The 15,163-nt window shown below is 34.0% G+C and overlaps 1 pseudogene; it reads left to right on the top strand.

Moving 5' to 3' along the window:
* Window positions 1–239: 239 nt before the first annotated feature.
* Window positions 240–15,163, top strand: part of LOC137621593 (integrin beta-PS-like) — a 32,684-nt pseudogene continuing 17,760 nt past the window's right edge.

The following is a 15,163-nucleotide window of genomic DNA, read 5'->3' as shown; positions in this document are numbered from 1 at the left end:
CTTATGAGACCACACCCTGAAAATAGAGAAAACATGATAAAAAAAACTACTTTCTGAGTTAGGGAATTAGGAAAACATATTTGAATAACGAAAAATCATTTTACAAACTTTGGAAACCCATAAAAGAAATATTAGACAAGCCCTAAAGTAAACTAAAGCAAAAGTGAGTGAAAGTATAGAATAAAGAAAAATAAACCGAAGGGTGGCCGTTGCAGAGACTGACCCAAGTATGTACTGGACTGGAGACGAGTGGACACTGGACAGATTTTCTTGTTTAGTTGTTAGCATGCCCTGTTCAAGGAAGGGTATCTTTTGCTATACTCTAGCGACTGTGCATATCTATAGCCTGTAAAGAATAAATTGACATATAAAAAAAGGTTAGTTTATAAGTTTCTTGAACTTTGAGTTCAATAAAAAGGAAGCCAAGATTCATATACGTAAGTATTATTTTCTCTTATGACATTTATTTATCTAGATAGAACTTTTAAAGTGACATTTTCCATTATTTATTTTTTTTATTCATTTAGATAAATGTTATACTCGCAAAACGTGGTGAGTTGTATCGGTGCTAGGTGAATTTAATAAGCACAATGGAAATAAATATATAATGTGAATGTTATAAATAGTATATCCAGAAGTCGGCGCGAATAAGTTCTTGTTTCTTGTTAGCCAATTATGCGGAGAATTTTATTACACACGAAAAAAGAATGATGAATGACATTGTAAAGTATCCGTTAAATAGAAATGTGTTCAAGGCGTTTTGATTATTAACTGAAATCGTTATAAGAGTCACACTCCGATGTGTGTTTACCATCGTTTTTCATGTCCACAAATAAAGCTGAGACAAGGTTTTATTTGTTCATTACTACATTCAGTTATTTATAATTTGTGATCCTGTTCCTGGAAAATGCAATTTGTTCATGCACATAAGCTGTGCATAAAGTACCAGGTGGTTAAAAATCTGGGTAGGCCAAATTATCTCTTGGGCCAACTATAATATATATATATATATATATATATATATATATATATATATATATATATATATATATATATATATATATATATATATATATAGAACTAGTCCACTGCTGGACAAAGGCCTGACACGTACTTCCACTCACATCTGTTTATGATCTCTTTCTCTCTCTCTCTCTCTCTCTCTCTCTCTCTCTCTCTCTCTCTCTCTCTCTCTCTCTCTCTCTCTCTCTCTCTCTATCTATCTATCTATCTATATATATATATATATATATATATATATATATATATATATATATATATATATATATATATATATGCTTGTGTGTCTATCCCTCTCTAGGAGATGATGGTTAGAAAGACCTACCCCTCTGTTTCAGTGTAACCGCAAAGAAGTGAGGTTGCAAGACTATGGGCCTCTGCTTACGGTATAGCTGTAGTTACCATAGTGTATTTAGTGTCTTCGTATATGCAACATTTGGAGATCCTGTTAAACTGTTGTTGTTTTTTCTTATTTTTTTCTTTTTTGTCTAGAAGTAATTCAGGTTTGTTATAGGTTTTCAATTTTTACAGCTTCATTCTCGTAAGGAAGGCCTTGACAGGAAAGAAATTAACAGTTTACCAAATTTGTTCCTCATCCTCCAATAGGGGTCAGCGATTAGCCTTCGTTTATAGTGCTTTCTCTGTGTTTTTCCGTCATTCATCCATGTTATAAGTAACTCCTTTTATTATTTAATTTCCTTTCCCACTTCCTTAATTCTATTTTGCTGTACAACCTATCTTAACTTTCTCTCAGTAGTACATCGATGGTAAATGCCAACACCCCCCCCCCCCCTTCAACCCAAAACCTGACAATGTTGTACAAACATAAAAACAAGTCTTGATGCCATAATAAAGTCCATTTAACCAAACAACGTCGCCACAACGTATAGCCCTAGCACATGTTTCCTTGTGTCAAGTTATCTGAATCATTGGCATTTGGCTGTTAATACTTGGAGCTAATACTCGAAAAGATGCAAGAATCACGTTCATTTTCAACGGACACGCTTGGTTCGTTCGCTCCGTCTCAAGTCTCGTTACTGTCTCGGAGAAACTGAACAAAATGTTTCGAAATTCTCAAACGATAACTGTGATGTGAAATTGAAATTATTACCAGCTTTAACTTTTTAGTCCTCGTGAAGAAAATTTGCTCGCGTCATTCAGCAATAAATGCGATGGTAAGCAGCTCTTCTAGGAGAAGGATACTCCGAAATCAAACCATTGTTCTCTAGTCTTGGGTAGTGCCATAGCCTCTTCACCATGACCTTCCACTGTCCTGGGTTAGAGTTCTCTTGCTTGAGGGTACACTCGGGCACACTATTCTATCTTATTTCTCTTTCTCTTGTTTTGTTAAAGTTTTTATAGTTTATATAGGAAATATTTATTCTTAATGATGTTACTCTTCTTAAAATGTTTTATTTTTCCTTGTTTCCTTTCCTCAGAGAACTGTTTTCCATGTTGGAGCCCCTGGGCATATAACATCCTGCTTTTCCAACTAGGGTTGTAGCTTAGCAAATAATGATGATGATAATAATAATAATAATAATAATAATAATAATATCGGAACAAGATGCATAGTTTTTTCAGTAGTATATTACACCTTTTAAGTGCAGCACACAATCCCCAAACTAAGTTTATAGTCAGCCGATAGTCATTAAATTGAAAGGCTTAGTCAGCATATCTTCATATTCTTCCCAGCTTTAACCCATTTCTATATCTATCGATTTCCGTTCTGTGCTTAGCCTATAGTCGCATCAAGCAGAATTGAAGAATTAAAACGATGCAAGTGTTACGAAAACTATTTTCATACGGGATTCCATATGTATGCATGCTTTTGTTTCATATAAAATAGAATTAAGAGGATGAGTTCTCAAAATACACGCATAAAGTATCTTCGAGAAGTAAAAAAAAATATTTTTTTTTTTAAACTAGACGACGTGGTGTGCTCTAATCGTGCATGTCATCCTAGCGTGTTTAAGAACACCAAGCGATGATCAGACAGAGTCCGCCGTCTTTTGTTTTTAAGACGGAGAATCGTTAATAAGTTTATTGGCGCTATAGTTGATAGTGTTATTATTATTATTATTATTATTATTATTATTATTATTATTATTATTATTAGCTAACTATAGTCCATTTCTTTTAGCGATGCATATTTGCCCCGACTCGCGGCGGTGCCCTTTTAGCTCGGAAAAGTTTCTGATCGCTGATAGGTTAGAAATTTCTTGTCCAACCAATCAGCGATCCGGAAACTTTTCCGAGCTAAAAGGGCACCGCCGCGAGTCTGTGCAAATATGCATCGCTAAAAGAAATGGACTATAGTTGGAAAAGTAAGATGTTCTAAACCCAAAGGCTCCAACAGAGAAAAATAGTCGAGTGAGGAAAAGAAACAAGGAAATAAACAAACTACACGAGAGCTAATGAATAATCAAAGTAAAATATTTTAAGAACATTAACAACTTTAGATTATATATTTCATATATAAACTTAAAAAAAACGAAAACAAAGAGGAAGAGAAATAAGATAGAACAGCCTGCCCGAATGTACCCCCAAGCAAGAGAACTCTAATCCAAGACAGTGGAAGGCTATGGCACTATCCAAGACTAGAGAACAATGGGTTGATTTTTGGAGTGTCCTTCTCCTAGAAGAGCTGCCTACTTACCTAGTTGGTGGAACTTCAGAAGATTGCTTTAGGACAAAGCCTTTTGTTATTGAGCAGGTTAACTTTCTCTTACTTAGGTAATCTGCTATTATTTTGTTAACCTTACGTTGACATTAACTTATTAGCTTTCCGGTGCTCTTCCAGCATATTAGATGTCAGGATGCCAGAAAACTTTATATCAATCAATCTTCCAGCTTAGATTTGCAGCTTGGCTGGTGTATAAACGATAGCATTGACAACGATATTCACAGATATTATTATTATTATTATTATTATTATTATTATTATTATTATTATTATTATTATTATTACTTGCTAGGCTACAACCCTAGTGGGGAAAGCAAGATGCTATATCCCCAAGGGCTCCAACAGGGCAAAAATAGCCCAGTGAGGAAAAGAAATGAGGAAATAAACGATACAAGAAGTAATGAACTATTAAGATGAAATATTTTAAAAACTAACATTAAAACATATATTACATATATACTCGAATGGAAGAGAAGATCAATGGAAAATTCCCTGTGTAAAATGTATTTAAAGGCATTCTCGTTGTAATGCATTACTCCTGTGTCTACTCACATATCAATAGATAACATTTACGATGAGTTAAAGGGAAAAAAAAAGAACAAAGAACAGGAGAGATACTATTGTTAAAGAGTTATTGGGTTCTTTGACTGGCCAGACAGTATTACATTGGATCCTTCTCTGGTTACGGTTCATTTTCCCCTTGCCTACACATACACCAAATAGTGTGGCCTACTTTGCATATTTTCCTTTGTCCTCATACACCTGACAACACTGTGATTACCAAACAATTCTTCTTCGCTCAAGGGGTTAACTACTGCATTGTTATTGTTCAGTGGCTACTTTGCTCTTGGTAAGGGTAGAAGAGACTCTTCAGGTATGGTAAGCAGCTCTTCTAGGAGGATACTCCAAAATCAAACCATTGCTCTCTAATCTTAGGTAGTGCCATAGCCTCTGTACCATGGCCTTCCACTGTCTTGGGGCAGAGTTCTCTTGCTTGAGGGTACACTCGGGCACACTATTGTATCATTTCTTTTCCTCTTTTTTTTTTTTTTAAGTTTTATAGTTATATATGAATATTTTTTATTACTATTTTAATTTATCGTTAATTACTTCTCTTGAACGTTATTATTTTCCTTATTTCCTTTCCTCATTGGGCCATTTTCCATGTTGGAGCCCCTGAGCTTAAAGCATCCTGCTTTTCCAACTAGGGCTGTAGCTTAGTAACTAATAATAATAATAATAATAATAATAATAATAATAATAATAATAATAATAATAATAATAATAATAACAACAACAGGAGAAGGATAGTATCTCCGCATTTATATCAGGGGTAGAAAGATATTTTACCGTAGGTAGTGTGAAAGTAAAACGACAAATATTTGAAGGATTTTTTTCCTCATGGAAAAAAAACTTTTCAAAATTTTTCTCAAAGTACAAAATCGGGATGGTTTCGAACATTTCCATGTTCTGTCATTAGCGGAGATTGTGGTGTTAGTATAAATACTCCAGAGTTTCTTGGCCTTTCACTAAATTTCCGTTGATGATAGAATGATCTTTGAATAAGTAGCCTACTTATAGAGTATTCCAAGAAGTAAAGATTTTCCTCAAATAATTAGTAGTATATTTTTCAATATCTTTACTAGAGTATATATATATATATATATATATATATATATATATATATATATATACACACACATATATATATATATATATATATATATATATATATATATATATATATGTATATATATATATATATATATATATATATATATATATATATATATATGTATATATATATATATATATATATATATATATATATATATATATATATATATATATGTGTGTGTATATATATATATATATGTATATATATATATATATATATATATACATATATATATATACATATATATATATATATATATATATATATATATATATATATATATATATATATATATATATATTCAAGAGCTGGTTTACTTCCGAAATATATACCAAAGTACTTCTTTGACTGATATACAGCATGAAGATTAGATTTTTAATTGAAGGGCAATTTACTAAAACAAAAAATATACTTTAAGTCATTTTAGATTGGTATTGTTTGCCTTTGTCAAGCTGATGACGTACTGAATATGCTGTTGGAAATAAGATAGTTTGCTTTCTTTTCTCTTCGTATTAATGTCACAAAATAAATCTTTATCATTTACATTTATTTATATCTGACAAATATTATCCACTCAATGAAACTACCATTTATATACATTGCTCTGTAAAATCTTTCTTTAAAACCTACAAATATCCATTTCAGGTGTATGGCCAAAATGACATCATCTGGCCAAGCAGTCTCTTGGAAGAAGGGAGGTTTCCTAGGCCTACTCGCCCTGGCCCTGTGCTTGGTGTCTCCTTTCGCGCAGGCGCAGACCAACTGCCAAGGCCAAGAAAGATGTGACGCTTGCATTCAAACCCAGGGTTGCATGTGGTGTCCAAACCCAAAGGTAAGCGGGATTCTGCCAAGAGTTTCTTTTTTTCTTCTTTTCAGTGCTGTTTTGGTATGCGATCACAAAGTCGTACTTTTGCTTTGGTATGCGATCTCACCTTGATAGTAGCGATCTCACTTCACTTCACGGTGAAGCAAAAACCATTGGATTTTTCTAAAGAAGAAAATATATGTACACCTGGAATAATTATCTAAGAAATAATAATCAATCATTGATGTTAGGGTGCGCAGCTCAATATTACCACTTGCCAGTACATACGGAGCTTGATTTTATATTTTCGCGAGCGAAGCGAGCCCACGGCGAAGCAAGAACCATTAGATTTTCTATCATTCTTGTTATTTTTACCTATTGAAAATATGGAGGTCGCATACCAAAGCAAAAGAATAATTTCGGAGACTACGCCATAGATGAGATCACATACCGAAAAAAGCACTTTTTTTTTCAATTAATTTATCCATTTTGTGTGATGGGTTTAAGGGCTAGTTGTTGAGACAAAGGCTTTATCAACTGAGCTGTAAATGAGTTTTTTGCTTTTAGGAAATTACAGTCTCTCTCTCTCTCTCTCTCTCTCTCTCTCTCTCTCTCTCTCTCTCTCTCTCTCTCTCTCTCTCTCTCTCTCTCTCTCATTTCGTTACCAAGGGGTGATTCATGTCCCCATTTCTTTGTTTGAAATCATTCGTCAGTACGGCAACAGATTACGCCGATAATCCCTTTCTTTGTACGCTTGAATTATAAAACACTACTACTACTACTTCTTCTTCTTCTTCTTCTTCTTCTTCTTCTTCTTGTGAAAACGTCCAATAGGTAAGATACTGATTCTATTGAAATACATTTTAATGATAGACGTTCAATTTTATGGTTTTCGTTATTATACGAGAATTTAGTGTTCTTTTGGGGTCTTTACAGAAATATATGGATACTTATGCAAACAAAATCAGACAGACTTGCCAATACGCAGACGCATTCACACGTTTATTATTATTATTATTATTATTATTACTTGCTAAGCCATAACCCTAGTTGGAAAAGCAGAATGCTATATGCTCGAGGGCTCCAACAGGGAAAATAGCCCAGTGAGGAAAGAAAATGAGGGAACTACAAGAAAAGTAATTAACAATTAATAAAAAGTATCTAAGAACAGTAACAACTTTAAAATAAATATTTCATATATAAACTATAAAAACTAAAAAAACAAGAAGAGAAATAAGATAGAATAGTGTGCCCGAGTGTAACTTCAAGCAAGAGAACTCTACCCAAGACAGTGGAAGACCATAGTACAGAGGTTATGGCACTATCCAAGACCAGAGAACAATGGTTTGATTTTGGAGTGTCCGCCTAGAATAGCTGCTTACCATAGCTAAAGAGTTTCTTCTACCCTTACCAAGAAGAAAGTAGCCACTGAACAATTACAGTGCTGTAGTTAACCCTTTGAGTGAAAATTAATTGTTTGGTAATCTCAGTGTTGTTAGGTGTATGACAGAGGAGATTATGTAAAGAATAGGCCAGACTATTCAGTGTATGTGTAGGCAAACGGGAAATGAGCCGTGACCAAAGAGAAGGATCCAATGTAGTACTGTCTGGACAGTCAAAGGACTCAATAACTCTCCAGCGGTAGTACATCAACAGGTGGCTGGTGCCCTGGCCAGCCTACTTCATATATATCATCATCATCTCCTACGCCTATTGACGCAAAGGGACTCGGTTCGATTTCACCAGTTGTCTATATCTTGAGCTTTTAATTCAATACTTCTCCATTCATCATCTCCTACTTCACGTTTCATAGTCCTCAGCCATGTAGGTCTGGGTCTTCCAACTCTAATAGTGCCTAGTGAAGCCCAGCTGAACGTTTGGTGTACTAATCTCTCTTGGGGAGTGCGAAAAGCATGCCCAAACCATCTCCATCTACCCCTCATCATGATCTCATCCACATATGGCACTCGATTAATCTCTCTTATAGTTTCATTTCTAATCATATATATATATATATATATATATATATATATATATATATATATATATATATATATATATATGTGTGTGTGTGTGTGTGTGTGTCTGTGTAGCATATATATATATATATATATATATATATATATATATATATATATATATATATATATATACACACATATATATACACATATATATACACATATACTTGTTTAGTGGTAAAGACGACCTTTAGAAAGTATGAAGATATGATGTCCATCGTTCAGAGGATGTTCTTATCAAGCTAGTCCACATCCTTTTGATTTCCGAGCTCAGCTGAATATATTATGTAATGCCTACAGTTTTTCGTCACATTCTCACTCCTTCTCTTCGTATATTTATCTATTATTTCATTTACATCTTTATTCGTAACTAATTCTTTTCCAGTAGGGTAAAGAAAAAATGGGATCGTCACTGAGGTGATATTTTGTTATTGACTTCTCGTAGAATTATTATTATTATTATTATTATTATTATTATTATTATTATTGCTCGTGTACGTGACCTGTCAAAAATGGTGGATAATATTAATATGATTATGCACACACACGTACCCACCCACCCTCTCACCAGGGTATGACTATATCTTTTCGGGATGGGGAGATCTAAGCGTGACCATATATATATATATATATATATATATATATATATATATATATATATATATATATATATATATATATATATGTATATATATATATATATATATATATATATATATATATATATATATATATATATATATATATATATATAATATAGGCTATTTTTTTACATTTAAACGTGTCTTTCATATTCATATAATCAATGTATCATACTCCTAATATCTGGATTCTCTCTACTTCTTGATCAGAGACCTAAGGGGGAATCAACTCAAAGATAATAGCCTCTGGTCGGCCGGGGTATCGAACCTCGTCCCAAGAAACTGAGTTTCCATTGACTTAGCAACTCAGCCACAAGGATATACACATGCACTTGCTCTTTATTATACAGGGGATATTATTATTATTATTATTATTATTATTATTATTATTATTATTATTATTATTATTATTATTATTGTTACTTTTATTTATTCATTTATTTTTTTCACAGAAAGGGAAAGATGGAAAAGTCATGGATCATTGTCAACCGACAAGCATCGATTCTTCTTCGTTCTGCGATCTCAAGGAACTCGAGGACCCCAAAAACGAGTACACCATCACTATCAATGAGCCCTTAACAAGTAAGTGTTTCGCCTATGTTTATCATCCGCAAACTCATCCAGAAAACATTTAGTTGGATTATCTGTTCGGATGACTCATGCTTGAGTAGTCTCTTAAGAAAGTTTTGTATTTTCATAATCTACATTTTGGGATAAGGTAAACTTTGAATACTTTACTTTACTTTAAGGGCTGCTCATCTGGTCCTGTACCGCAGGGGAACTCTACTCTCTACAGGACCTCCACGGTCGTTTTATGATGTTCATTCGGGGAGCATTTAACATTTCACAATGCGTATTGCTCGCTTACTGTTCGATCATCACCATCGAATAAGAAAGTCTTCAGTTTTCTCTTGAAAGTCTTAATATCTTCAATTATTCGGATGTCTCGTAGGAGCTTATTGTATAGTCTCGGGGCTGCATATTTTAAGGTTCTAGAGCCTACAGTATACATGTATCTAGGTTTTAATAGTTTGAAACCATCTGTAACTATTCTCGTGTCAGGACAATATGTAGTAATTCTTTTAGATATTCTGTTGTAGGTTTTCCCCTCGAAGAGGATTACTGTGAGTTAGAGTCACAAAACTTATTTCGCTTTCTCAACTTAAGCAACTGCTTTGTTATCTCCTTTGTTATTATGACATTTAATCTCTTTCGTTTCCTGACAAATGAATCATGCGTGTAGCTTCTTCATTTATATGCTGACTTTATAACGAAAAGCGTAATGATGATTTTAAAGCTGTTAGAAAGTTTAAAGCATCTAAGAACAATGCTGATTGGTCAGACTCTGAGATTCAATACAACAAACAAACAATTCGTATCACTAATACTCTCTCTCTGTTACAGATTATAAGCTTTTCACACTCTTCTCTTCTCCCATTTTTTCGGGGCCAAATATCTTTACTTTACTTTGACGACTGCTTTTCCGGTCCCATACAGCAGGGGAACCCCACTCTCTACAGGACCTCCACTGTCGTTTTACCTTGTTCGTTCAGAGTAATTTAATGTTTTATATCACGTATTGTTCATTTACTGTTAAATCGTCACTGTTATATGACTGATGAAATAAGAAAGCCTTAATGTCTTCAATCATTATACTCTCGCTGCTTTCTCCCAATTTAACGTCAATTTGAACAATACGGTCACTGATCTATTTGACTTAAGAATGCAAGTGGAATAATAGGCTTTTGGCTTCTGACGTTACTTGAACGAGTTGCTATACCTATTTATTCTTGAGATAATGAAAATGCCAGACAGTTTTGGCAACTGAGAACTGTATTCGTAAGATCAAAGTAACAGTTGCAGAAACTGTATCATTTAGAATTAGATGTAACTTATCATAAACTGTTGCATTTAGAGTAATTTTGATTTACATCGCAGGTACCTCTGATGAGCTGACATCGGACAACATCATACAACTGGCCCCTCAAGGAATGAAACTCAAACTACGTAAAGGTAAAGAATTATACTTTCAACTCCTTTATGTTTATCCTTAAATATATCTTTTATGTGTATCAACTATTCCCTTTTCTCGTTTCGTTGTATTGATTCTCCGTTTATTATTATTATTATTATTATTATTATTATTATTATTATTATTATTATTATTATTATTATTACTAGCTAGGCTACAACTGTAGTTGGAAAAGCAGGATGTAGCGACTTTTTTATGTTGAACAGGCTGACATAAGCCTCTTTTTATGGTTTATTCATTAAAGATCTATTTTGATATTGTTACTGTTCTTAGAATGTGTTATTCTAATTGTTCATTACTTCTCTTGTAGTTTATTCATTTCCTTATTTCCTTTCCTCACTGTGCTATTTTCCCTGTTGGAGCTCTTGGGCTTATAGCATCCTGCTTTTCCAACTAGGGCTGTAGCTTAGGTAGTAGTAATAATATTACTAATTTCTTTCCTCTCTTGTAGTTTATTTATTTCCTTATTTCCTTTCCTCAGTGTGCTATTCTCCCTGTTGGAGCCCTTGGGCTTATAGCATCCTGCTCTTCCAACTAGGGCTGTAGCTTAGCTAGAAGTAATAATATTAATAATTTCTTCCCTCTCTTGTAGTTTATTAATTTCCTTATTTCCTTTCCTCACTGGGCTATTTTTCTTGTTGGAGCCCTTGGGTGTATAGTATCCTGATTTTCCAACTAGGGCTGTAATGTTTCTTTAAATTTGTATGACTCCTTCAAAATTTTAGGTGTGATTCTCGACAGCAAATTTACTTTTGAGAAACATATAAGGTCTGTGTCTTCTTCAATTGCACAAAAAATTGGCTTATTGAGAAAGTCTTTTAAGATATTTGGTGATCAATCTATTCTGAAGAAGTGTTTTAATTCTTTTATTCTACCTTGTTTTGAGTATTGTTCTCCTGTCTGGTCTTCAGCTTCTGATTCTCATCTTAATTTGTTGGACAGAAACTTACGGTCTATTAAATTTCTTATTCCTGATCTAGATATTAATCTCTGGCACCGTCGTTCAATTAGTTCATTATGCATGTTGCATAAGATTTTTCATAACTCTGACCATCCTTTACATTCAGATCTCCCTGGACAATTCTATCCTGTTCGTAATACTAGGCAGGCAGTTAATTCTAATAGCCAGGCCTTCTCCATCATAAGACTCAATACTACGCAGTACTCTAGAAGTTTTATTCCAGCTGTTACCAAGTTGTGGAATGATCTTCCTAATCGGGTTGTTGAATCAGTAGAACTTCAAAAGTTCAAAGTTGGAGCAAATGCTTTTTTGTTGACCAGGCGGACATGAGTCTTTTTATAGTTTCTATATGACATATTTATTTTTGACGTTGTTAATAGTTTATATATGACATATCTCTATTGACATTACTTTTTTTAGAATGATTTATTGTTAATTTGTTCTCTTCAGTTATTTATTTCCTTATTTCCTTTCCTCACTGGGCTATTTTTCCCTATTGGAGCCCCTGGGCTTATACCATCTTGCTTTTCCAATTAGGGTTGTAGCTTGGATAGTAATAATAATAATAATAATAATAGTAGTAATAATAACAATGATTTATTCTCTCTCTTGCAGTTTATTCATTTCCTTATTTCCTTTCCTCACTGTACTATTTTCCCTGTTAGAGCCCTTGGGCTTTTAGCATCCTGCTTTTCCAACTGTGACTGTAGCTTAGCTAGTAGTAATAATAACAATGATTTATTCCCTCTATTTCAGTTTATTAATTTCCTTTCCTCACTGTACTATTTTCCCTGTTAGAGCTCCTTGGCTTTTAGCATCCTGCTTTTCCAACTATGACTGTAGCTTAGCTAGTAGTAGTAATATCAGTAATTTCTTCCCCCAGCTACGCCTCAGACTATAACCGTGAAGTTCCGACAAGCTCAGAGCTACCCAGTCGATCTGTATTACCTGATGGATGTTTCAAACTCCATGGCAGACGACAAGGAAAAACTGGCTGCGCTTGGAGGCAAGCTCACCAACACCTTGAGGAACCTCACGAGGAAGTTTACCATTGGCTTCGGCAGTTTCGTGGACAAGATTATGATGCCGTTTGCCGAGACCTCGCCGAATAAGTTAGTGGCTAATTATGTTCCATATATAGACCTTGTTAAGTTCCCTGTGTATTGTTGACAGTTTTGCTTGGACAATTATTTGTCAATAGTGGTCTTTAATTTTAGCTTATGGAGCTATGAGTGTATCTAAAAACAAATGCCTTTTCAAATTCATCTCTCTCTTACTGGAATAAGAATGATCTTAGTAGTTTCTCTCTCTCTCTCTCTCTCTCTCTCTCTCTCTCTCTCTCTCTCACGGTATTATTTTCAGCAAGGATTTGAAGTTCACCAAACAGAGCATAAAAGCTGAAAAGAACACACAAAAACTAATAGGTTACATAAATAGAGACAGTGTACTACAACTGTACACATCACCAGTAAGACCCTATCTAGAATACGTAGCCCAGTATTCAGAAGGATATAGTTATGCTGGAAGCAGTACAAGCTAGGGTCAACAAACTTGTTCCAACACTAAGGCAATTTAGATACAGACGAAGGATGGAACGTTTAAACTTATTTGATCTACAAACTCGACGACTAAGGAATAACAAATGTAGAATACAACAATCTATTCACGCTTAGCACAAATCAGTCCAGAAGTACCTGATACAAATGAATTGAAAAGATACACCACCACTCAATGTAGCAATTTCTTTACATACGAAATAGCAAATACTTGGAATAGAATTTCAGCGGATGTAGTAAATAGTATCTAAAAAGTCTTAGACATCCAAAATCCTTATAACTCTCTCTCTCTCTCTCTCTCTCTCTCTCTCTCTCTCTCTCTCTCTCTGTTCCTTTTCGATCTCTTCATATTTCACAAACAACTTTACACATTTATAATACTTTCTTATATCCAATGTATTTCAACTGTCTTGGGTTAGAGTTCTCTTGCTTCAGGGTATTCTATCTGATTTCTCTTTTTTTTAAAGTGTTTATATTTTATATATGAAATATCTATTTTGTTGTTACTGTTCTTGAAATATTTTATTTTAGTTTTCATTACTTCTCTTGTAGTTTATTCAATTCTTTATTTCCTTTTCTCACTGGGCTATTTTTCCCTGTTGGACCCCTTTTGCTTATAGCATCCTACTTATCCAACTAGGGTTGTAGCTTAGCTAATATTATTATCATTATTATTACTTGTTAAGCCACAACCCTATTTGGAAAAGCAGGATGCTATGAGCCTAGGGGCTCCAACAGGGAAAATAGCCAGTGAAGAAAGGAAATAAGGAAAAATAAGATAGTCTAAGAATAGTAACAACTTTGAAATAAATATTTCCTGTATAAATTATAAAAACTTCACCAAAACAAAAGGAAGAGAAATAAGAGAGAATGGTGTGCCCGAGTGCACCCTCAAGCAAGAGAACTCTCACCCAAGAGAGTGGAAGACGATGGTACAGAGGCCCTGGCACTACCAAGACTAGAAAACAATGGTTTGATTTTGGAGTGTCCTTCTCCTTGAAGAGCTGCTTATCATAGCTTAATTAAGAGTCTATTCTACCCTTGTCAAGAGAAAAGTAGCCACTGAACAATTACAGTGCAGTAGTTAACCCCTTTAGAGGAAAATTGTTTGGTAATCTCAGTGTTACCAGGTGTAAGACCATAGTACAAATGCTATGGCACTACCCAAGACTAGAGAACAATGGTTTTGATGATAATGATAATATTGATAATATCTTTTCCTGCCTCTTTTAATTACTTTTCCCGTTTTAATACTTTTTAAAGGTTATTCCCCTGAATTTACAGAATAAACAAACCATGCGAAAATTGTACCAGAGGTTACGCTTTCAAGAACAACATGCCTCTCAATACGGACGAGCATCTATTTACGGTAAGTTATGATGTTTGGTACTGTTATTGTTGTTACTAGCTAAGCTACAACCTTAGTTGGAAAAGCAGGATGCTATAAGTCCAGGGGCACCAACAGGGAAGATAGCCCAGTAAGGAAAGGAAATAAGGAAATGAGTAAACTACCAGAGGGAAGAAATTATTATTATTTGCTAAGCTACAGCCCTAGTTGGAAAAGCAGGATGCTATAAGCCCAAGGAATTCAACAGGAAAAGAGAACCCTTTTCAGGAAAGAAAATAAGGAAATAAATAAACTGCAAGAAAAGTAGTGAATAATTAAGATAAGATATTTTAAGAATAAATCTTATATATATAAACTATAAAACTTTTAAATGATCCGTAACCAGAGAGAATGATCCAATATGGTACTGTCTGGC

This window comes from Palaemon carinicauda, chromosome 28 (assembly GCF_036898095.1).
Source record: "Palaemon carinicauda isolate YSFRI2023 chromosome 28, ASM3689809v2, whole genome shotgun sequence".
Lineage (NCBI taxonomy): Eukaryota > Metazoa > Arthropoda > Malacostraca > Decapoda > Palaemonidae > Palaemon > Palaemon carinicauda.
This window is presented reverse-complemented; position numbering and strand designations above follow the sequence as displayed.